At 41.8% G+C, this 26374-nt stretch overlaps 1 protein-coding gene across 1 annotated transcript in view; it reads left to right on the top strand.

Moving 5' to 3' along the window:
- The window catches only part of LOC117509606 (lissencephaly-1 homolog A), a 98607-nt gene that overhangs the window by 4787 nt on the left and 67446 nt on the right, over window positions 1–26374 (top strand). The window contains exon 2 of the mRNA XM_034169348.1: window positions 21022–21028. The gene's annotated coding sequence lies outside the window, so the exon portion shown is untranslated. The remainder of the gene's footprint in view (window positions 1–21021; window positions 21029–26374) is intronic.

The following is a 26374-nucleotide window of genomic DNA, read 5'->3' as shown; positions in this document are numbered from 1 at the left end:
ACAAAAACTCTCAATGGGAGACATCAAAGTTAAAAAAACAAAAAACAATACAAGACTTTACCTGAGTTGAAGAAAGGGGGGAAATGAAACAGAAGCTGCTCCCTCAAAGAGATGATCACTGTTTATGCTCTCTACAATTCTGCATCGGTGTTTGCACATGCACAGTGTGACAGGTTGGACACTTGGTGCGCATTTCCTGAAGAGATAAATATTCAGATTTTGAACCATGTGCCTCTAAAAACCAGGAATTTCTGGCCCAGTCACAACATTGGAGAAGAAGGAGGAAGTGATATCAAAGCTGGAACCATTATCTTAATAGCCCCATTAATTTATGGATTTTTACAGGCTACCGGCAGCCCCGTTTCCACCGAGCGGTTTGGGTCGGAGCTGCACCGTGTTTTCTGTGTCAGAACGGTCATTCTCGCCAGCAGAATCTTTTTTTTTTTTTTTTTGGGAGGTGGAAACACTTATATTGACGAGCGCACACTTGCACGGCATCCGCGGCTTCTCCACTTGACATGGAGGCAAGCCTGATTATTTTCAGATTTTTTTGTTTTATTGTTTTATGGGATAATTTTGTCGCATGCAGAATGAGACGTTATAAGCAGATGAAGAACCGGGAGTCTTTCAACTTGCTGCGCAAAGCGGCTTGTTAACAACAGAGACTCGATCCATCAGCCGCAATAGCAGATTACAGCTGGGGCTGCTGGCACCAAACTCCTGTGTGACAAATGGACTTTTCTTCAACCAGGACAGAAGGAATTAAATTATTTTCAGACATCGTTTTGTAAAGGTGGATGGTCAGATGAGCTCACTGAAACGGACAGGTAAGACATTACAGTGGGGCCAAAAAGTATTTAGTCAGCCCCTGATTGTGCAAGTTCTCCTACTTAGGAAAATGAGAGAGGTCTGTAATTTTCAACATAGATACACTTCAATTATGAGAGACAAAATGAGAAAAAAAAAAAATCCAGAAAATCACATTGTAGGATTTTTAAAGAATTTATTTGTAAATTACGGTGGAAAATAAGTATTTGGTTCTCACAGACCTGTAGCTTCTTTATTAAGAAGCTCTTCTGCACTCCACTTGTTACCTGTATTAATGGCACCTGTTTGAACTTATCTGTATAAAAGACACCTATCCACAGCCTCAAACAGTCAGACTCCAAACTCAACCATGGCCAAGACCAAAGAGCTGTCGAAGGACACCAGGAAGAAAATTGTAGATGTGCACCAGGTTGGGAAGAGTGAATCTACAATCGTCAAGCAGGTTGGCTTGAAAAAATTAACTATGGGAGCAATTGTAAGAAAATGTAAGACATACAAGACCATTGACAGTCTCCCTCGATCTGGGGCTACACGCAAGATGTCATCCCGTGGGGTCAAAATGATCATGAGAACGGTGAACAAAAATCCCAGAATTACACGGAAATCCCATTTCTTTTTACTTCGGAGTGCTAAGATGGCGCCGTTGTGTCTGGCTGCTCGTCTGCTGCTCTCCAGTCTGTTTAATATTTTATGTTTTTAAGTTACCGTATTTTCCGGACTATAAGTCGCCCCGGAGTATAAGTCGCTCCAGCCACTTTATCCATTATAAAGAAAAATAAACCATAAATAAGTTGCACTGGACTATAAGTCGCATGGACATATAGGTATGTTAACGTAACATGAAAAGCTCATATGATAATGTGTCGGCTACCGTTTTCGGATGCATATTTCACTAGTCGTAACTTGTAATCTGCAGAGTATGATTTTCTTTTTGGTGGCATTTTTTTGGGCCTTCTCCGTTGTCTTAAGTTATCAGTAATGTTGAAATTTTTATTTTTCTATGGTAGTCAGAAGTCGCAGGAACAGTCACACAAGCCTTGAGTGCCCTCTCGTGAGCTGCATTTTACCTACGGATATGTTTGTATTTTGCGGACCACATTGCGAGCCGAACCATAACCCGCACCATCGCTGAACGGTTCTTTTCTAACATATTACCCGCTGTGGACCATGGTACACACCAGGTGTCAGCTGCTAATGTTCGTGCAGCACCTACCTGTGCAGCTCATGACCTCCCCGTGGTGTCGATGCCAGCTCCTTCCAAGTGCAGACGCTAATCCTCCGCCGTTGCTCACCCAGTGCTCCCACGCAGCTCTCAGCGTCAAGTTAAACACTCTGCTCACGCTGATATCCAAGGGTTGAAGCTGTTTTGTTAGCCCTCCCCGAATAACAGCAAGCACCGTGTTCGTCTGCTTCGCACGCTGTTTCACAATCATTGTCTGGGTGAGGTGAGGAATACGCGTCCAGTGGTCTGTTCTCTGATTGGTTATCACGACCATCGTGACCTATAGGGTGGCCGCCATACTACAGTTCCCATGATGCATTGCATTTCCGTTTCCAGTGGCCATTTTAAAACATAGAGCGACTCTGTCACGTAAAATTGTTTTATTACGGTAAATTAATTGAGAATCTACCAGTATATTTTTCATTTATAAGTCGATCTGGAGTATAGGTTGCACCCCCGGCCAAAACATGTTAAAAAAAAAAAAAAAGTGTGACTTATAGTCCGAAAAATACGGTATGCTGTTTTTGAATCAGAGTCACTGCAGGTGTTGATCGCTAAACGCTGCTGGAGCTCCAGTCCCCGGTTTGTGGTGCGGTGTGGTTATCGGCGGGTGGACAGAACTTTCTGCCTCCATTTTTATCGGAGGTGCCGACTTTTCTGTGCCAGGCTCCTGCGCTGCCTTTTGGACGAAAGTGCAGTCATCGCCGTGGGAGATGAAGTGGCCGACTGGTGAAGCTGAAGCTCTGTTTGGCTTGCTGTTTGGTGTCTGGACAAGCTGTGCACAGAATTCTGGCAGGATCTGTGCTGCCCCGGCGCCTTGTGGATCCGGCTAAAGCCTGCGTGGTGCCGCTGGTCGGCTCTGAGGACTGTTGGCCCGGCCGTCCATGTCTATGCCGGATTGATGTGCGCCCCTTCATCTCTAGTTTGTCAACTAGTGCGGATAACATTTTGATTATTGGTGACTTTAACATTCATATAAATAAGCCCTCTGATCCCCTTAGCAAATCATTTATGCAAATTGTGGATGCTTTAGGATTCCAGCAATGCATTCAGGACCCGACACACATTAGTGGAAATACCCTGGATCTGGTTCTTGCATGTGGGTTTGCTGTCACATCGACATCGACATCTTGCCTCTCGCATCTGTAGTCTCAGACCATTCACTTATCAGGTTTACATCTACGCTGCCACGTTTAGTGGAACAACAACCTTGTCTACTACTGCGGCGTCGTATTAAACCCTCAACTATGACTGAGCTTGAGGCTAGACTACCTGATATTTTAGCTTTGAGTCTGGAGAATGCTAAATCAGTAGACAGCCTTGCGGATAGTCTAAATTTAGCACTTAAAACTACACTTGATAAGTTTGCACCTCCTCTTTTAAGGCCACGCCCTCCCAAGGCACAGTCACTTTGGTTCAGTGGTTACTTGCGTGACCTCAGGCAGAAGGCTAGAGGTTTGGAACGGAAATGGTGTTGTTCCAAATTAGAGGTGTTCCGCCTTGTGTGGCGGGATGCTATTTTAGATTATAAGCATGCGCTACTGGCCACAAAGCGGGCCTATTACTCTGATTCGATCAGTAAAAACAAACACAACTCAAAGTTATTGTTTGACACGGTAGCATTTCTTATTCACGGCAGTGGTGGGCACAGATAATCAGATAACTGAAAAGTTATCTTTGATAAAGATAAAACGATAAACCACACAAAAATGTATCGTAAGTTATAGATAACCGATAAATTCCAATATTGTCTCTGGTATATTTGCAACTACTAATAAACTGAATTTGAGTTTTAACGCCACAATAGCTTCTAATAATATTAAAAGTGACAACAGACCCAAACAATGAGGCCACACTTTTGTCTTTGAACATCCTGCCCCTGCTGGAAGCTCTTTTTACTACACAGCTTCCAGCACAGAGGCACCCTAAGAGCAGCCATAAAGCCCAGCTCTCTATCAATCACAGTGCTCCGGTCAGGCGGAGGTCTTGGAAAATAGTCATGCTGACTTATGGTTTTGATTTATAAATAACATTAATACCGAGAGAATAACTCCATTAATGTCACTTCTGTCATTTGTACAAAGTTAAAATATAACATATATCTTTTAATGTTGAATAATGCACTAATTCTGAGGTTTTGTAACAAACACAGACAGATCGCAAAGGATTCTGGGTAAAAGTGCCTCTGCTAAACACTGATTGGTTCAGTCATTCATTATGTAAACCAACACGGTAATGTGACGTGTGTCGTGTGTTGGTGTTTACAGATAAATGTGCTTTTGTAAAATTTTCAATTTTTATTTGTAAAAACAAGCATTTTTATGGAGCCCTGGAAGTGTCATCGCAAAATGTTTTGCATGTGGAGAGAATGTGCGCTTATTTTATTAGTGTCGTGTGCACGTTTGATGATGGTGATGTAAAATGTGCATAAATGTTGGCTTTACACTGTGTGAGTTTTGGCCCTTTTTCAGATGATTTTTCATTCGTGCATGAATTTTTTGGACCGAGTTTCAGGTTAATCGCGCGTCCTGCATCGTGTACTGTACATGGAGTAACAAGCTGCGTTTAACATCTCACGACCACCTCCTGATCGCCGATCGTATGGTCGAATGAAAATCAAACCTGTTTTATATTATTCTGGTCGGCCATCGTAAAGTTATCCTGCTGCTGAGGCGCTACAAGCATCCAACCGCTCGCACTGTGCCTGTGCAAACACCGCAGAACTGTCTTGTAGTGTTATTTTTTTGTTGTTTTGTTTTTAAACTTAATTTGTAAAAAAAAAAAAAAAAAAAAAAAAAGCCATTTGCAAAGTCAAAAAGATATAACCGGGGTCAAAATAAATAGACCACTGCCATCTACTGGTGCCCAGACACTTAGTACTTAGGGCAAATACTGCCATGAACACTACTGGCCAGTAGATGGCAGTAGAGGCCTGAAAACCTGCCAAAACAAAATCCCAGATAATCTGTGTCTGCTACATTTAAGATGCGTGGTATTTAACAAACGCAAATACAATAATGTCTATAAACCCAGAGAATATATTCACGAGAGTTTTAGGCACTAGAGTTTAATGCTGCTGTCCATGAAGCCTGAACAGAGTGTCTGTCTGAAATGCATGTGTCCTATCGTGAACATACTGAGATTAGACTATCCTACCCATAATGCACTGCTGGGCACAGCATGTGCTCACTAAAACCTTAAAATTAGCACATTACTTTAAAACTAAAACATATCTGATATTTTCACTTTGTAAAACGTCAGACATGACAGTAATTTTAAATAACTTGCCCAAAATTAGTTTGGTTAAAATTTGAACCATAAGTTAAAAATGTATGCCTCTGGATGACTTGGGTGATATTGCCAGTGTATCAGTATGGTGTTAAAGGAAATGTTTTTTTTTTGTTTTTTTTTTTTGTGAGACCAGCTCTTTTGTTTGCAGAGGGTAGAATTATGCATCTGTTAGGAAACTTTTAACAGGTAGGTGCTCAACTGATTTTAAATTTTAAGTGTTTGTCACTGTTTACTATGTTATCGGTCTAAAAGTTATCAGACAAAAATGTATCGGAAAATAATTAGTCCGATAATGGTTTTTAAAGTTATCTAAAAAGACAATCCGATAATGAAAACATCATCTTCGATAATTATGTTATCAGATTATCGGAACTGTGCCCATCACTGATTCATGGGCAGCCATCTGTTAGTCTTTCTCCCTTTTCAGCGCAGGATTTCTTGGAGTTAGTCTTTCTCCCTTTTCAGCGCAGGATTTCTTGGATTATTTCGAAAAGAAAATAGAAGATATTAGGCTGAGCATATCTCAGCACGCGTCGGCCCAACCATTAACACGTGCTATGGAGGTGGGCGCTACCATTGAGGTGTTACCTAGATTGACAGAATTTAATAGTATTTCATTAGGCGTGCTGATGAAACTTGTGGCGTCTACAAAAAGCACAACCTGTTTATTTGATCCCATACCAACAAAACTGTTTAAGGACCTGTGGCCCACTCTTGGGCCGACTGTGCTGGAAATTATCAATCTGTCGTTATCCTCTGGATCTGTTCCGAAATGTTTTAAATCTGCAGTGATTAAACCATTACTTAAGAAATCTAATCTTGACCCTAGTGTATTGAAAAATTACGGCCCGATATCAAATCTATCATTCTGTTCCAAAATTTTAGAAAAGGTGGTTTCACGGCAGCTCGTAGACCACCTCACTGTGAATTATCTTTTTGAGCCGCTGCAGTCTGCTTTTAGGAAATATCACTCCACAGAGACAGCGCTCACTAAAGTAGTGAATGATCTTCTGCGAGCAATGGACTCGAACACCACTACGGTTTTGGTGTTGTTACATCTCAGTGCTGCGTTTGATACCGTGGATCATCATATTTTGCTCATTAGGTTGGAGAATTTTTTGGGGATTACTGGAAGTGCCCTAGCCTGGTTGACGTCATATCTGTCCAGTCGTTCTCAATGTGTCTTCTATAATGGCACTACCTCTGACCTTGGTGACATGAGATTTGGGGTTCCACAGGGATCTGTTTTAGGCCCCTTGCTTTTCTCCCGTATACTGCAGAGTTTTGGATTGCCTTTCATTGTTACGCTGATGATACTCAGTTGTACATGCCGATAACTGCGGGAAATCTCACTCCCATAAAATCCCTGGAGGACTGTCCTCTATCAGTGAGAACTTGGATGTCTAGTAACTTCCTACTATTAAACTTTGATAAGACTGAAATGATGGTTCTTGGTCCAGCAAGACATCGGCATCAGTTTGACCAGCTGGCGCTCAGCCTGGGTCTGTGTCATACATCATACGGACAAAATGAGGAACCTTGGGGTAATTTTTGATCCCACGTTGTCTTTTGACCTCCACATCAGGGATGTTACTAGGACTGCTTTTTTTCCATCTGCGAAATATAGCGAGGGTTTGCTCCATCCTGTCTATGGCTGATGCTGAGACCCTGATTCATGCTTTTGTTTCTTCTAGACTAAATTATTGTAATGTTCTGTTTTCAGGGTTGCCACAGTCCAGCATCAGGGGTCTTCAGCTGGTTCAGAACGCTGCCGCCAGACTTCTGACACGTAGCAGAAAGTCTGAACATATCACACCCATTTTGGCATCTTTGCACTGGCTCCCTGTCTCTGTGAGAGCAGATTTTAAGGTTTTGTTATTGACTTATAAGGTTGTTCATGGACTGGCGCCATCTTATCTGGCTGATCTGGTGGAACTTTACGTGCCGGTCCAGGCATTGCGGTCACAGGATGTGGGACTTCTCTGTGTTCCCATGGTGAAGAAGTTGTCAGCAGGTCAAAGAGCCTTTTCATATCATGCACCCACCCTGTGGAATGGTCTTCCTGCGACCGTAAGGCAGTCGGAGTCCGTGGCCCTTTTTAAGTCAAGACTGAAAACATATTTTTATTCTCTTTCTTATGAGTAGTTTTTATTCTTTTACTTCTGTTTTTAATGATGTACAACCCCTGGCAAAAATTATGGAATCACCGGCCTCGGAGGATGTTCATTCAGTTGTTTAATTTTGTAGAAAAAAGCAGATCACACACATGACAAACTAAAGTCATTTCAAATGGCAACTTTCTGGCTTTAAGAAACACTATAAGAAATCAAGAAAAAGATTGTGGCAGTCAGTAACGGTTACTTTTTTAGACCAAGCAGAGGAAAAAAATATGGAATCACTCAATTCTGAGGAAAAAATTATGGAATCACCCTGTAAATTTTCATTCCCAAAACTAACACCTGCATCATATCAGATCTGCTCTTAGTCTGCATCTAAAAAGGAGTGATCACACCTTGGAGAGCTGTTGCACCAAGTGGACTGACATGAATCATGGCTCCAACACGAGAGATGTCAGTCGAAACAAAGGAGAGGATTATCAAACTCTTAAAAGAGAGTAAATCATCATGCAATGTTGCAAAAGATGTTGGTTGTTCACAGTCAGCTGTGTCTAAACTCAGGACCAAATACAAAAACATGGGAAGGTTGTTAAAGGCAAACATACTGGTAGACCAAGGAAGACATCAAAGCGTCAAGACAGAAAACTTAAAGCAATATGTCTCAAAAATCGAAAATGCACAACAAAACAAATGAGGAACGAATGGGAGGAAACTGGAGTCAACATCTATGAATGAACGGTAAGAAACTGCCTAAAGGAAATGGGATTTACATACAGAAAAGCTAAACGAAAGCCATCATTAACACCTAAACAGAATAAACAAGGTTACAATGGGCTAAGGAAAAGCAATTGTGGACTGTGGATGACTGGATGAAAGTGATATTCAGTGATGAATCTCAAATCTGCATTGGGCAAGGTGATGATGCTGGAACTTTTGTTTGGTGCCGTTCCAATGAGATTTATAAAGATGATTGCCTGAAGAGAACATCTAAATTTCCACAGTCATTGATGATATGGGGCTGCATGTCAGGTAAAGGCACTGGGGAGATGGCTGTCATTACATCATCAATAAATGCACAAGTTTATGTTGATATTTTGGACAATTGAAAGGCTGTTTGGGGATGATGAAATCATTTTTCAAGATGATAGAACATCTTGCCATAGAGCAAAAACTGTGAAAACGTTCCTTGCGAAAAGACACACAGGATCAATGTCATGGCATAGGGTCAATGTCAACGAGCAGATCTGATTTGATGCAGGTTTTAGTTTGGGGGATGGAAATTTACAGGGTGATTCCATAATTTATTCCTCAGAATTGAGTGATTCCATATTTTTTTCCTCTGCTTGGTCTAAAAAAGTAACCGTTACTGACTGTCACAATCTTTTTTTCTTGATTTCTTATAGTGTTTCTTAAAGCCAGAAAGTTGCCATTTGAAATGACTTTAGTTTTGTGTCATGTCTGTGATCTGCTTTTTTTCCACAAAATTAAACAACTGAATGAACATCCTCCGAGGCCGGTGATTCCATAATTTTTGCCAGGGGTTGTATTTTAAATTTTTTTGTATTCATTTTTAATTATTTATTTTAATTTTATGTTGAATTGTTTCATGTAAGGCACTTTGAGACGGCTTTTGTTGTGATTTGGTGCATTATAAGCCAATTAATTTAAATTAAAATTAATTAATTAAATTAAATTACACGGAGGTTCCTGATGAATGACCCGCAGAGAGCTGGGACCAAAGAAACAAAGGCTACACACTACGCAGAGAGGGACTCAAATCCTGCAGTGCCATGCCTGTCCCCCTGCTTAAGCCAGTACATGCCCAGGCCTGTCTGAAGTTTGCCAGAAAGCATATGGATGATCCAGAAGAGGATTGGGAGAATATCATGTGGTCAGATGAAACCAAAATAGAACATTTTGGTAAAAACTCAACTTGTCGTATTTGGAGGAAGAAGAATGCTGAGTTGCATTCCAAGAACATACCTACTGTGAAGCATGGGGGTGGAAACATCATGCTTTGGGGCTGTTTTTCTCAAAGGGGACAGAACGACTGATCCATGTTAAGGGAAGAATGAACGTGGCCATGTATTGTGAGATTTTAAGCCAAAACCGCCTTCCGTCTGTGAGAGCATTGAAGATGCAACGTGGCTGGGTCTTCCAGCATGACAATGATCCCAAACACACCGCTCAGGCAATGAAGGAGTGGCTCCGTAAAAAGCACTTCAAGGTCCTGGAGTGGCCGAGCCAGTCTCCAGACCTCAACCCCATAGAAAATTTGTTGAGGGAGTTGAAAGTCCATGTTGCCCAGCGACAGACCCAAAAAATCACTGTTCTGGAGGAGATCTGCATGGAGGAATGGGCCAAAATGTAGTGCTATTTATTCAGTGGTGCTATTTATCACACATGGTGAAAAATATGGTTGAATTTCACAAAATTTCAGATTCATCCCTAATTAAAGTAGGTCCTGCAGACACACTAAAACAGGTGAGTCCTTCAGCAGTAGTTCTAAAATGTCAGTAAAGATCCATCCTCAATGATCAGATACTGTGAATCATGATTTATTGATTTTTATATGGCATACAGAGCGCTTTAAAGACATGGGTGAAATTAAGATTTTCAGAGGTGTGTTTTCCTAGAAATCAACCCTCCATAGGCTAGGGCTGAAAATTTTGTAACCAGCAGAGAAAAATGAGATGATGCTGTAAATTTCATGCTTCTAGCATTTATATTTCAAGAATTGTGGCCCTGTGAAGAACCTACCTGAATGACAGCCATCAGATGTAGACCTAAACCTACCCCCATATAATGGGGTATAAAAGCAAAACTCATACACATATTACAGAAAACCTGTTTCCTACATTCTTTTGGGACCAAATGGCACACAGAGATCGACTATGATGTAAATCAAAGGTGGTGCTGCTGGAACCTTTTTGGATATTACTTGATTTGATTTGGAATGACCCTGTGTTACAAAGGTGGAAGAAAACAGTCTCGTGGTTTCAAGCCCTTGTAGACAAGCCCATAGTTTGTAACTTTGGAAAAGATGTAAAGCCAAAGTTGTGGGAAATGACTTCCACTGGTATTTGAAAAAGGCAAAATGCTATCAAGCATTCTCTCTATGTAAATGCTACCTAGAGCGTCAATGGGGTGGGGGGTGGGGTGGGGGGGGGGGTGTAGCCTACTCTAGAGTCCCTTTATTGAGAGAGTCGGAAAAAAAGGTCATGTGACCCGTGGTGCCATCTTGGGGCCAAAATAGCATACGCTGTTAAACTGTTTGTATGTAAACCCAGCTCTTTTATTATTATTCATTTGCTGAAAATGCCAGGTTGTTGGGCATTTGGATGCACAAATAGACACAACAAGGGCTTCAAGATGTACAGATTCCCTTCAGATTCGAACAAAAGAACAAAACAACAAAAGAAAAATTCAGAAAAATAAAGTCAGCCATGTGGGATGGAAGCCGACTTCATCATCAAAGTTTTGAGAGGTAAATTTATTGTTCAGTTCCATGTATAGTAAAACTCACCTAAACTGTCATTGTATACACTGGATATTCGCAGTCACCGGACAAAAAAAAGTCCCAATGTTTTTTGTATTGTTTTCCATGTAATAAACACAGTATATAACAGATTTTGTATAATAGATTTTTCACTTGCATCGGATAAAATGTCCTGTCTGAATGCAGTGTATTTCCATTAAAAACCCCAAGCATGTGGGACTGGCATCATTTCCGTGATTATATGCCCGACTGTTTATTTTTCCAAACTGTGCTCAGACATGGACTCACAGTCTGGACGTGCACCTGCTAAATCTGACAGCGCAAAAGGCTGTGATTTGACACTTTTCTGCTTTCACTCTTTCCTCTCATATTTTAATAGTCTTTGCAGTGCGCACGCTGATTACATTTTGGGATCACATACATTTGGCAGAAAAGTCTGCAAATTTACAACATGGAGTCAGAAAAATAGGAAATTGTACACATTACCTTTTGAATTGGAGGTGATGATTGTAGAAGGAAAAGCTTGTTGAGGGTCAAATTAATCCAAAATAAAGCATAATCCAGCGACTGAGAACTTTAAAACTGTCACGCACGTCATTGCATGTTACAGAGCTGCAGAAGCGTAAATCAGGCTTTAAATTAATTAAATCTTCATAAATTGTAAATTTCGATAGCTTAAGTATTTTTATATTTATTTTGATAAATACCTGTGTCTGGATGTGTTGCTGTATGTGGTTAAGTGATTAAAAAAAAACTATGAAAAATAAAAGGTTCATTCAGTAGTTCAGCACAATTGGGCCCCAGATGGTGAGATGTTCAGTTGTCACTACTCTCTGTATAAAGGGACTCTTGCCTTCTCTCTTCCAAAAATATTTGATGGCTGCAGCCCTGATATCACTGCATAACTTCTGGTGATAGATACACGCACAGTCATGGCAATGATTCTTATTTCATAATCAAACCTTTCTGATACAGAAGTGTAAGTCCTGCAGTATTTATTTATTCATTTTTTAATAATTGGAGATTTTATCCACGGGTCATATGCACTGCGCTCTGCTTTGCACTGGGTGTAAGACTGGGCCGCCTTATCTTTTTCCATTCAATGTTTTCTAGTTACCTTAGCATAGCCTCCTCTCTTCTGGCTGTTGGATGCAGAATTTTCACAGGAGTCTGTCACCGAGGTGAAGTCACCAACAGAAAATGTGGTCACTCCATATTTGGTTATTTGAGATGTTTGCTCCTAAAAGAACTGATGGCATTGTGATGCCAGCAGGAGCACCTGATCTGTTGTTTATGACTCAGTGGTGACTATGAGGTGATAACAGTTAGCAGTGTCAACATTTCTGCGATGGTATGTTTCATGTTTGACACAATTTCACCCAAGCATTTTGAGCATCTACTCTTGTTTATTTTCTTGGTTCCTCTTTACTGAGAATCCACAAGCTTTTCTCTTCATTGTTCATGGGATAAAGAAGTGTTAACTGTCAAAATATGTTGGCAGCATGACTTGTCTGTCATGTCTGTGGGTTATTACAAAGTTGTTATTGTTAGTATGAGATGGAGTTTCCCCTCCCAGAAAATTAGCCTGCGGTTCCCGCAACTTTAAAAAAATTAAGATTTTTAATCACCCCATCCTCCTTTTACGAGGGCTGTCAATAAAGTATAGGTCCTTTTTATTTTTTTCAAAAACTATATGGATTTCATTCATATGTTTTTACGTCAGACATGCTTGAACCCTCGTGCGCATGCGTGAGTTTTTCCGTGCCTGTCGGTGACGTCATTCACCTGTGAGCACTCCTTGTGGGAGGAGTCGTCCAGCCCCTCGTCGCAATTCCTTTGTCTGAGAAGTTGCTGAGAGACTGGCGCTTTGTTTGATCAAAATTTTTTCTAAACCTGTGAGACACATCGAAGTGGACACGGTTAGAAAAATTAAGCTGGTTTTCGGTGAAAATTTTAAGGCTGAGAGATTTTGAGGTGATACTGTCGCTTTAAGGACTTCCCACGGAGCGAGACATCGTGCAGCACTCCCAGGCGCCGTCGTCAGCCTGTTTCAAGCTGAAAACCTCCACATTTCAGGCTCTATTGTTCCAGGACATCGTGAGAGAACAGAAGTTTCAGAAGAAGTTGGTTTCAGCATTTTATCCGGATATTCCACTGTTACAGGAGATTTTTTTTTTAATGAAAGACGTGCGGACGGGTCCGCGCTTCGGGACGCAGCCGGTGCGGTGCGGCGGCACAGGAAAAACACCTCCGTGTTGATAACCATTTGTAAAATCCAGGCGGCTTTTGATGGCGTTCAGTGGAGTGAGTATATGAGAAATTGTTTAACAGCTGGACGTGTTCCAACTTGTCCTTAAGGCTTCCAACGGAGGTGTTTTTCCTGTGGCGGAGCGTCGCGGCGGCTGCGAGCCGACGCTGCAATCTGCCCGCACGTCTTTCATTAAAAAAATCTCCTTTAACAGTGGAATATCCGGATAAAATGCTGAAACCGAGTTCTTCTGAAACTTCTGTTCTCTCACGACGTCCTGGATCAATAGAACCTGAAATGTGGAGGTTTTCAGCTTGAAACAGGCTGACGACGGCGCCTGGGAGGTGCTGCACGACGTCTCGCTCCGTGGGAAGTCCTTAAAGCGACAGTATCACCTCAAAATCTCTCATCAGCCGTTAAAATTTTCACCGAAAACCAGCTTAATTTTTCGAACTGTGTCCACTTCGATGTGTCTCACAGGTTTAGAAAAAATTTTGATCAAACAAAGCGCCAGTCTCTCAGCAACTTCTAAGACAAAGGAATTGCGACGAGGGGCTGGACGACTCCTCCCACAAGGAGTGCTCACAGGCGAATGACGTCACCGACAGGCGTGGAAAAACTCACGCATGCGCACGAGGGTTCAAGCATGTCTGACGTAAAAACATATGAATGAAATCCATATAGTTTTTGAAAAAAATAAAAAGGACCTATACTTTATTGACAGACCTCGTATGTTAGAAAATAAGTGTGTGTAGTAGGGATGAGCAAGTACACCACTATCTGTTGTAGCTGCCTCTTCGATTAAATAAATAAGACGTAGAGTTTCGTACGGGTGCCACTTTATTTCTTCTTGTTCACATGCACCGTGAAAACTACAGAAAACAGAAAAATGCAAAAACCGACATTGCTATAGTTTCACACAGAAATGTTCCAAATGTGAATCATACGTAAGTGAAATATTCCCTTAAACAATGATACTAATTAAACATAAGACATCACATGCTCCCTTTGAATTTAATAAAATTTTTAGCCTGTCATGTACCGCTTCACTTATAAATGAATGACCAATGAGCAAACACATTGAACCTGTTCTGATACAGTTAGAGGTGAATAATTAAGATGAACAGTCAACCCTTTCCATACCTCATTTCGCCTTCCAAGGGCCGCTATCTTAAAGCACTGGAAAACAGCCACCCTTGCTAGAACAATCTTTAGGCTGACATGTTTCACCATGCGATGTCTCGCTCTGACAATAATAAGCTTGACAATGACATGAATTGTCACAAACTTGTTATAAATTTGGAGAAACAAACAGGATATATAACTTATTAATTTACCTCTGACGATATGCAAGCAGAATTTGTGTGAAGAAAAGGCGAACCTGTGCATCTCAAAAAACATGCCAGAAGAAGAAGAAAGGGAAGAAAATAAGAAAGTGCTCTTCAAAATAAAAGCACAGCCAACGCTAAAACAAATCACATGCTCTTCACAATAAGGCACAGCCAAACATAACGTGACAAAATCACATCCTCTAATATGAAATTAAATGAATAAACAGTAGCATCTGAGAATGTTAATAAAGTACATAATTTATCTTCCATTTACATCTGTATCTGTTCAACCATCTGTTCATTTCAAATGAGCTTGGGCCCAGAGAAGGCGGCACCGTTTCTGGGTGTTATTGATGTATGGCTTTCGGTTTGCATGGCAGAGTTTTAATTTGCACTTGTAGATGTAGTGACGAACTGTGTTAACTAACAATGGTTTTCTGAAGTGTTCCTGAGCCCACGCGGTAGGATCCTTTGCACAGTGATGTTGGTTTTTAATGCAGTGCCGCCTGAGGGATCAAAGGTCACGGACATTTAGTGTTGGTTTTCGGCCTTGCCGCTGTAGATGATGGAATCCCTAAATTCCTTGCAATTGAACATTGAGAAACATTGTTCTTAAACTGTTGGACTATTTTTTTTCACGCAGTTGTTCACAAAGATGTGATCCTCGCCCCATCTTTGCTTGTGAACGGCTGAGCCTTTTGGGTAGCATCAAATTTGGCAGAAATACTCCCCAGACAATCCTCTTTTGAAAAAAACGATTGGCCACTTGAATTTTCAGTTGGTGTTCAGGTAGAGGTCAATTGAAGAATTACACAGGAGTCAAAATTAAAAGATGCTCCAATTATATTGAAACCTATGTCACATTATTTGCCTGATCATGGTTTGGATGGTCTGGAACTGAATTCTATGGAGTTATGGGATAAAAACAGCAAGAATGGTGACAGAGGTCAGTGTCGGTTTGTACAGGGGTCAAAAGTTAAAGTTGCTCCAATTTTGGTAAAGTGATGCAAATTACTAGTTGAGTTAACATGGTTTTAAAAAGGAATAGTTTGGACCATGTATCATCCTTACTTACCTCATTACGGGGTAACATGTCACATATCATAGAATCCAATAGACATAGACCTTGTTTGACCTTTACTTTGGAGACCAAGCATTGAACACTGTCCAAACTATTCCATTTATTAATCCTATTAGCTCAACCAGTAATTTGCATCATGTTTTACCAAAATTGGAGCAACTTTAACTTTTGACCCCTGTACAAAATGAAACTGACCTTTGTCACCATTCTTGCTGTTTTTATCCCGTAACTCCATAGAATTCAGTCACAGATAGTCCAAACTATACCTTTTTGGAATCTTTATGATCAGGCAAATAATGTAGAATATTTTTCAATACGATTGGAGCATCTTTTAATTTTGACCTCTGTGTAATTCTTCAATTGACCCCTACCTGACCACCGATTGAAAAGTCAAGTGGCCAATCGGTTTTTCAAAAGAGGATTGTCTAAGGAGTATTTCTGCCAAATTTGATGCTTTTAATCACCATCTGCATGATTGTTTCAGATATCTGCTGCACTCAGTTGAATATAGGTTGAAGAGGATTTGCAAATCATGGTTAGCGTTCTGTCATCAAAAGAGACTGGTGACCAAGGAAAAAGAAGTGGAGGAGGAAGGATAATAGACATTTTCTCTTCACACCATACAGACGCGCCGGCATATCACACAAGTCATTAACAGGCATACAGTTTTAACTGAGTTAAATTTTAACCAAAATAATTCCAGACAAGTTATTTAAATTAACATCACGTCTGGGTTTTATAAAGTGAAAATATCAGCTATACGTTTTAGTTTGTTTGAAGGTTTTAGTGTTTGGAAAGACAGGCTGCAGTGCATTATGGGTAAAGTTTCACGACAGGAGAAATGCATTGAGACGCTCAGGCTGCAAAATCTTTAACCGCTTCACACGGACAACAGCATTAAACTCTTTGTATATTGTACCTAAAACTCTGGTGAATATATTCTCTGGGTTTATAGGTTTATATACCACAGCAACCCCCTGGTACGAAAAGGATTATGGGATATCTCAATAGATGGCATCTCAATTGGGGTTGTATTTGAAGTCAGTCTGGTTAAATTGACATTACCTGGCTGATTTTGTCTTTCTATCCATCCATCCACCCATCCATCCATTTTCTTCCGCTTCATCCGAGGTCAGGTCGCAGGGGCAGCAGCTCAAGCAAAGTTGCCCAGACCTCCCGAGCCACACACACCTCCCCTAGCTCCTCCGGGGGAACCCTGAGGCGTTCTCAAGTCAGCTGCAAGATGTAGTTCCAGCAGCGTGTCCTGGGTCTTCCCCGGGGCCTCCTCCCGATGGGACGTGTCTGGAACACCTCTCCAGCGAGGCGTCCAGGGGGCATCCGAAAAAGATGCCCGAGCCACCTCAGCTGGCTCCTTTCGACATGGAGGAGCAGCGGCTCGACTCCAAGCTCCTCCCGAGTGACCGAGCTTCTCACCCTATCACTAAGGGAACACCCAGCCACCCTGCGGAGGAAACCCATCTCTGCCGCTTGTACTCGTGATCTTTTTCTTTCGGTCATGAGCCAAATCTCTTGACCATAGGTGAGGGTCGGAACGTAGATCGATCGGTAAATCAAGAGCTTTGCCCCCCTGCTCAGCTCTCTCTTCACCAGGACGGTCCGACACAGCGACAGCATCACTGCAGATGCTGCACCGATCTGTCTGTCGATCTCACTCTCCATCCATCCCTCTCTCGTGAAAAAGACCCCGAGATACTTAAACTCCTCCACTTGAGGCAAGGACACTCCACCGACCTGAAGAGGGCAAAGCACCTTTTTCCGGTCAAGAACCATGGCCTCGGATTTGGAGGTGCTGATTTTCATCCCGGACGCGTCACACTCAGCTGCAAACCGCTCCAGTGCACGCTGAAGGTCCTGATTTGACGAAGCCAACAGAACCACATCGTCCGCAAACAACAGAGATGAGATTCTGTGGTTCCCAAACCGGATCCCCTTTACTTCCTGACTGCGCCTAGAAATTCTGTTTATAAAGGTAATGAACAGAATGTCTTTCTAATCCGATTTTTTTTTTAAAAAAGCCTTCTGCTTTGGTGCTTTCTCAAATGTTTAATTCAGATCGCGACAGAGCCTCAGCCTTCCCGAAGTACATCGGCTGAAATAAATAAATGAAACAACGACTTTGCAAATATCAGCAACAGAACAGGCGTCAGTGAGTCGCCAGTGGCTTTGATATTGATAAAATTGAATTAATTTCCATCCCTGCTTAGTTACAGCTAATTGCTGCGCTGAATGACCAGAACAGTATTTCTTCATACTCAAGAAGTTAGCTACCAGTTGCATCCTTGCTGTGCAAGTACTCATTTAATGGAATCACTAAGCTATATCTGTAGGGTGGATAGCCAACTACAGTCACAAAATGCAAAGTAGTGGCATGCCCAGTATGCATATACATAAAATATATGAAATGGAGCACAACATGGCATAATTTAAAACAAACAGAAAAAACTTACTTGAATGTATATGTACGCATCTTGTGTTTCTTTTACTCATCTATTATTTTTGACATTTGTGCATCAATAATTCAGTCAGATACTGTGGAGATTTTCAAGTCCAGACTTAAGAAGCAATTATTTTCCCTTTCATATGGCTAGCGTACTGGTACAGTTTTGTTTTACGCTTTTTTTAACTCTTTTAATTCATTTATTAGTAATTAGAGCGGACTGCGGCCTCAACTTTACCTAAATTCTGTGTCTTTTAGTGAAGTTTAGGGCTAGTGGCCGGCGATCACCTTAGTATTTCTTCTGTTTTTCTTGTTGTTTAATGCTGGCAAATTATACAGTATTTTTTGTCTTTCTGATGCCTGATTCTGTTTTTTCTCTGTTTAAGGTGCAGCTCCATCCAGAGATGGGAGTTGTATTTGTGTTGGCGACCCTCCTGTCCTGTGCGGCAATAGCATTTCTTGTATATTCGTCCGTGAATTGCTCTGTAATTTATGTCTGTCGCATGGCTCAAGCAGAGGGTCGCCCCTTTGAGTCTGGTCTGCTTGAGGTTTCTTCCTCAGAGGGAGTTTTTCCCTTACCACTGTTGCTCTGGGGGTTGGTAAGGTTAGACCTTACCTGTGTGAAATGCTTTGAGGCAACTCTGTTGTGATTTGGTGCTATATAAAAATGAAAATAAATTGAGTGATACATAAGATTCCAAACTTTATAAGCTACTTAATTAAAAGGCACAGCAGAATTTGAATTTTGGACCATGTTAAAATGGGAAACTCTGCTTCCTTAAGTGTTCTTTTAAATATCTCTCTCTTTGTCTATTTTCTGTTTACACCTATCTGGGTCTGTCTGCAGTCTGCACTAAAGTAGTTTAGCTGTCAACAGCTGCTTTTCACCATTGTTAAAGGTAAATCGACAGCCGGTTTGTCCTTGATGCTGCATTGACAGCATGTCCCGTCAGTGTGCGGCTGCTGTTCACACCCAGAAGTGGCAGAATATTTTGTGGTTCCCTCATCGAAAATGATAGAAAATCAGATTTACTGCCTGTTGCACAATGTCATCATGTGAATGCAGAATAAGGGGACCTTGGTGTTGTGCAGTTCCTGATGCTACAAAGACAAAGATAATTCAGTTTACTGTAGATGAGTAGATTTATTGATGCACAACAGTTGCAGTCCATTTTGTCTTTCATCAGGACGTGACCACATTTTATGCTCAGCCAATTAGCCTGATTATATGATTGTTGAATGCTAAAACCACAAATGTGAGGAGAATCTGGCATTAATGTGCACGCACAGCCGTAACATACTGACAGCACAGAGCTAAATACGGCAGATGATCTGGTTGTTGTGCTCACGTCACCCTGAATGAGAAGTCTTTGTGAGGCCCCCTCTCTATGAAGTGCAGAGGCCAAAATATTAATCAGTCTATTCAGGACCAAATTAGACTCTGCTTTTTGCCCCAACCCTTGGAGCTGTGTATGTTTTATTTGCTTGGGTGATGGCAACACATTGGTGTGCACCTTGAGAAAATGTGTGAAACATTAACTAAATAAAACTAAGAGGGAAGTATTACAGAAAGGAGGAGAGGTGTGTCAGTCAATGATTTGGATGACTGTACGAATCTTAAACAAAACACAGAAAACCTGCATCAGTTGAACAATGGGCTTCTCAGAGTTCTTTCTTGTGTTCTCTCTCTCTTTTGATGGTTAATTTTTCAAATGTTGTGTTGTGGAGCAAAATATCTGAAGAATGTATAAATTTTTTAATGTATACATTTTTTTTCATTTGTGACTTGCAGTGGCAGGGCTTTGTTTTTGTCCCTTTGGGTTGTCCACAGTTGTGGCACATGGATAAAATTAATATCCAGGCAGCTCATACAACGTATTTGAATTCTCTGTATCTGTAAGGATCTGTGGGTCCTTTCCATCTTCAGATCTATTGCAAGGTTTCTGTGAGTGTACTCTGTTAAAGGAGGAATGTGCTTTGGTTTCATATCTGTAATACAATCTTGACATGTGATTATTTGCATTCTCTCTACAATAGTCAATCAATTCAATCAATTTTATTTATATAGCGCCAAATCACAACAAACAGTTGCCCCAAGGCGCTTTATATTGTAAGGCAAGGCCATACAATAATTACGTAAAAACCCCAACGGTCAAAACGACCCCCTGTGAGCAAGCACTTGGCGACAGTGGGAAGGAAAAACTCCCTTTTAACAGGAAGAAACCTCCAGCAGAACCAGGCCCTAACTAACTATAAGCTTTAGCAAAAAGGAAAGTTTTAAGCCTAATCTTAAACTAATAAGAGTTTCATGAAGTTTGTGTTCACTCAGAATTCAAATTAATATGTCTGTTACTCCTCTTAGAATATCCAGTGATTAACATGCATTGCATTAGGCAGCTCTGTGTGTGTTCTCCATCACTTTCTGTTGTGGTGCACTGCATTTTAATTGTCAGGCATTGAAGTTCAGGCTATTTAGGACTTGATCCCGATAACCTCAGCTTATGTTCGGACTGGCTTTCTGTTTTTTAGAAACCAAAATATACACACGAGTTTAGAAAGGAGTTGTACAAGTGTGAATTGGCTGATTTCCAAACTTATTTAATTTATTTCATTTATATAGTGCCAAATCACAACAAAGTTGCCTCAAGGTGCTTCACACAATTAAGGTCTATACCCCTAGCACAAGCACACAGGCAACAGTGGTAAGGAAAGACTCCCTCTGATTTGACGAAGAAACCTCAAGAAGACCAAACTCAAAGGGGTGACCCTCTTCTTGGGTCATGCTACCGACACTTGACAATATAGATATACGGGAAATTTTAGAGCAGATATGCAGGAAGTTATAGACCCAAGAAGACCTCCACATTGATGGGCAGAGACCTGTTTTTTAATCTTGCCGTGGGTCTTGTCCTGTTTTAGCTGCTGCTGTTTGACCTGTGCTAACAGCAGGAGGGTGCACACAGACTTCACAAAGCGTAAATGCTATGTTTGTAAAATTCATGTCACCACTGCGCTGTGAGACACAGAGATGACTAGGCATGGGAGATTTGGACGGTATGATAACCGTGGGCAAAAATACCACTGTTTCACAGTTATGTGTAGCTTTAAAATGTGCTTTAACAACATTATGACTATTTGCTAGGGGTGCAACGGTTCAGTTAGCCCATGGTTCGGTTTGTACCTAAGTTTTTGGGTCACAGTTTTGGTATGCATTTTTCCTTTAAAAAACAAAAAACAAATTCTATTTTAACTCCCTTTATTTTGCTCATAGGCAAAAATAAATACAACTTTTTGTATCAAATTCCAGTAAGCTATGACTGTGGTAAAACATGTACTGTATAAAGTGTAAGTTAAACATAGGCAAGGCAAGTTTATTTATAGAGCACAATTCATACACAAGGCAATTCAAAGTGCTTCACAGCTTCATAAAAATTACAAGATACAGATAAAATCACAAAAGACACAAAATCATAAAAACATAAATATCATTTTAAAACTACATTTAAAAAGAAGACGGCAAATAGATGACTCTCAATTCTCGTACGCCAAGCTGAAAAGAACAGTTTTCAGCCTGGATTTGAACATTGTCACAGATGAAGCCAGTCTCACCATTTCAGGGAGTTTATTCCAGATTTTAGCTGCATGAAACTGAGACATTGCTTCTCCGTGTTTAGTCCTGACTCTGGGGACCAGTAGAAGACCAGTCCCAGAGGATCTCAGGACCCGCGATGGTTCATATGGCTCTAACATATCAGAGATGTACTTTGGTGCTAAACCATGAAAAGACTTGTACACAAGCAAAGCTGTTTTAAAGTCTATTCTCTGAGTGACTGGAAGCCAGTGCAGAGATCTAAGCACTGGACTAATGTGGTCATATTTCCTGGTTCTTGTTAGGACTCGAGCTGCAGCATTTTAGATGTTCCGTAGCTGTTTGACAGCTCGTTTAGAGAGGCCAGTGAGTAGACCGTTACAATAATCCAATCTGCTGGAGATAAAAGCATGGATCAGCTTCTCTAAGTCCGGTTTCGACACTATATTTTTAATCTTAGCAATATTTTTTAGATGGTAAAAAGCTGCTGATGTTATTGATTTGATGTGACCGTTTAAAGTCAGGTCTGAGTCCATGATTACTCCAAGGTTTCGAACCTGATCTTTAGGCTTTAGAGAGAGAGACTCGAGGTGACTGACTCTTTCTTGTTGTTTGTGGGCCAAAGACAATGGTTTCAGTTTTATCTGAGTTTAATTGGAGGAAGTTGTTTTGCATCCACAAACTAATCTGTTCGATGCGTGACAAAACATAAACATAATATTTCAAGTGTGAAATTTCCTGTCAGCCTTGACTACTCTTACACTGGTATAACATTCAAGTAGGCTATGACTGTTGTACATAACAAAACATGTACTATATAACTTAAACGTAAAAAAAAAAACAAAAAACAGAAAAACGTTATGTAAAGTTGAGCTTTTGTGGTCTCTTATTTTTACCAAATGAAGCTGTAGCTTCATTTGGTAAAAATAAAAAAACTGAACCATTTACAAATTAAAGTGTTCACTCAGATCAACTGTGCTAAAAGGCTAAGCTAACGTTATTAAACCTTCACAGCAGTGCAGTAAATGTCCCATTTTATTTCTTTATTATTCTCACCTCGATAAAGCCGCAGAACTAAACTCCGTTGGGCAAACTGGGACTTTGCATATATCCAAAAAGTGGGAGATTTCGGACTGAGTGGGTCTGCTCCATCACCCCGGCTGCCTGCCTCGGTCTGCCCAGGGATGATGCCCGAACTCCGGATTCTCCATTTGGGTCGGGCCGCTGTCGCGGTTCGATCAATATTCCACCAAGTTGTCAGTCCTCCCTCGGTCGGCGTCACTTTGAAAAGTAGCTGAAAAAAGTTTCTCCCAGCAGGGTGATGGGAGAATTGTTCTACTGCTGTTTTTTTTAAAGCTTTTCTGTGGTTCAGGCGACGCAAATTCAAGATTACGATCGCTCAACTTTTTTCGGGTTGTGGAAACAGCCAGAGTGTGACGTAACAATCTCCCCCCCCCCCCCCCCCCCCCCGTGCTTCCAAAGCGAAGCGTCTGACGTCACGACGTGTGTGCGGTGTGGCAAGACCGAAAAATTGCGGTTCATAAGGGCGTATTGAACCGTGCATAGCGAACTGTACGGTTCGGTTTTAAACCTAGAACTGTTGCACCCCTACTATGTGCATATGAAACATGCATGATTCAGGTGCACTAATTGACGTGATGTCTACCGCTACGAGCATTATACCACTGATAACTTTAGAGAAAATACCAAAATAATAGTCACACTTTTACGAGGTCTGTTAGAAAACTATCCGACCTTTTTATTTTTTTTTTAAAACTATATGGATTTGAATCATGTGCGCTTGCATCAGCCAAGCTTGAACCTTCGTGCTCATGCGTGTGTTTTTTGCACGCCTGTCGGTTGCGTCATTCACCTGTGGGCTGGCTTTGAGTGAGCACTGGTCCACCCCCCTTGTCAGATTTTCATTGTCAGGGAAATGGCTGAGCGATTGGAGCAGCGCTGAATCAAATTTTTCCAGAAACTGTGAGAGACAGCCAGGTGGAAACCATTCGGAAGATTCAGACAGCTTTCGGTGAGGATACGCTGGGCGTCACACAGACGGAAGTCTCACAGGACAAGTTGTGACACGCCCAGCTGTTACACAATTTCTCGGATACTCACTCGACTGAAAAGCCACCGAAAGCTGTCTGAATCGTCCGAATGGTTTCCAACACGGACGTGCTTTTTGTTGTGCGCCATTGCGGCTCCGTCCCGACGCGCAAATTCCTCCACACGTCTTTCATTACAAAATCTCCTGTAACAGTGGAATGTGCCGCAAAAGTGCTGATGTACACCTCCTCTGCAATTTCTCTGGTAGTCAGATGACGTCCCGGATCAACACAGCCTTCACTTTGGAAATGATCTGGTAGTTTCAGCCTGTCGATGGCCGCTCGGAGCGCGGTGCGCCCTCCTCCGCTGTGGGCCGTCTTTAATCCAGTTATAATGGTCCATAATCTGTGTGACACCCAGAGTATCCTCACCGAAAGCCGTCTGAATCTTCCGAATGGTTTCCACCTGGCTGTCTCACAGTTTCTCCAAAAATTTGATTCAGCATTGCTCCAATTGCTCAGCCATTTCCCTGACAATGAAAATCCGACGAGGGGGGTGGACCAGTGCTCACTCAAAGCCTGCCCACAGGCGAATGATGCAACCGACAGGCGTGAAAAACTCACGCATGCGCACGAAGGTTCAAGCTTGGCTGATGCAAGCGCACATGATTCAAATCCATATAGTTTTTTTTTAAATAAAAAGGTCGGATAGTTTTCTAACAGACTTCGTAGACATGTAGCATCTGCCCCGTGGAAAACATGACTGACTTGCTCGGAGAAACGTGGCTGGAATAATGTCCGGAACTCCGGATGCTCAATACTTGGCCCAGCTTCACCAACAGAGTGCTTGGAATAGATGTATTTGTCCTTCTTGACATGTTTGTAGGAGAAATTTTGTTGACCACAAGCATGATTCGAGTCCATCGCTTGTACTTTTCAGTGGTTACAAAGATGGGATAAAGTTTACTCCTTCCCTGTAATCCTTTGCAGGTATCTTGAATCACTCCGGGTCCGAGACAGGCCATAGCTACGGTGCTTTGTTGCCACCATTTTTGGCTTAAAGGGCTATTCCGCAGAAAAAAAAAAAAAACGAAAAAGCCAACTTAGTCCTTTTACGAGGTCTGTCCATAAAGTATCGTACCTTTTTTATTTTTTATAAACTATATGGATCTGATTCATATGTTTTCACGTCAGACAAGCTTGAACCCTTGTGCGCATTCGTGAGTTTTTCCACGCCTGTCGGTGACGTCATTCGCCTGTGAGCACGATTTGTGGAAGGAGGGTCCCGCCCCCTCGTTGGATTTTCATTGTCTGGAAATGGCGGAATGATTTGTGGTTTTTCTCCATCAGAATTTTTTCAAAAGCTGTTAGAGACTGGCACCTGGAAACCATTCGAAAAATTTATCTGGCTTTCGGTGAAAATTTTACGGGCTTCACAGAGAATAAGGTCTGTTAGTACAGCTTTAAGGACGCTCCGAGCTGCCATGACGCGGCACAAGCCACCGGACAATTTCTAAATGGATGGCTCTGTGGATACAAGACCGTCGTGTGCTCTTTCTCTGGTTATCACAAGAGCTGGACATCAGCCATTTTCTGGCAGATTTCACTTTTAACAAGAGATTTTGTCATGGAAAGCCACGTGGAGGCTTCGCACGTCATGACCGATTCGCTTTGGGCGCGAGACAAAGGAACACCTCCGTTTCGGCGTGTCAGAGGACAAGTTTGGACATGTCCAGCTCTCCGCAATTTCACTGATACTTACTGGACTGGTAAGCATTGAAAGCCGAGATAGACATATCCCAACTTGTCCTCTGACACGCCGAAACGGAGGTGTTCCTTTGTCTCGCTTCCAAAGCGAATCGGTCGTGACGCAAGAAAGAGCACACGACGGTCTCGTATCCACAGAGCCATCCGTTTAGAAATGGTCCGGTGGCTTGTGCCGCGTCGTCGGAGCGCGGCGCGCTGAGCGTCCTTAAAGGGGTCCTTAAAGCTGTACTAACAGACCTTATTCTCTGTGAAGCCCGTAAAATTTTCACCGAAAGCCAGGTAAATTTTTCAAATGGTTTCCAGGTGCCAGTCTCTAACAGCTTCTGAAAAAATTCTGATGAAAAAAAAAACCCAAATCATTCTGCCATTTCCAGACAATGAAAATCCGACGACGGGGCGGGACCACTCCTTCCACAAGGCGTGCTCACAGGCGAATGACGTCAGTGACAGGCGTGGAAAAACTCACGCATGCGCACGAGGGTTCAAGCTTGTCTGACGTGAAAACATATGAATCAAATCCATATGGTTTAAAAAAATAAAATAAAAAGGTACGACACTTTATGGACAGACCTCGTAGATGGAAGGAAAAGTTCAGTGCAGGCTTCACCTCCTTCAGCCATGATGCCGAGCTAGCTAACGTTAGCTGCCTGTTTGTAAACAGAGACAAAGGTGAGTGCCAAGGGGAAGGGCGGCAGCGGCTGCCTCCGCTCTGCCTGTCAGGAATTCTCATAACCTGCTCATACCGCAGGGACGGTATTACTGAAAATCTTAGTGGTTTTGATACCATGGCGTTTCATACCGCGGTATACCGTGAAACCGGTTATCAGCCCACGTCTGGAGATGACACAAACTGCTCCCAAACTCGGAATTGTGCTTCCTGGGGGGGGACATAATA

Source organism: Thalassophryne amazonica, chromosome 4 (assembly GCF_902500255.1).
Source record: "Thalassophryne amazonica chromosome 4, fThaAma1.1, whole genome shotgun sequence".
NCBI lineage: Eukaryota > Metazoa > Chordata > Actinopteri > Batrachoidiformes > Batrachoididae > Thalassophryne > Thalassophryne amazonica.
This window is presented reverse-complemented; position numbering and strand designations above follow the sequence as displayed.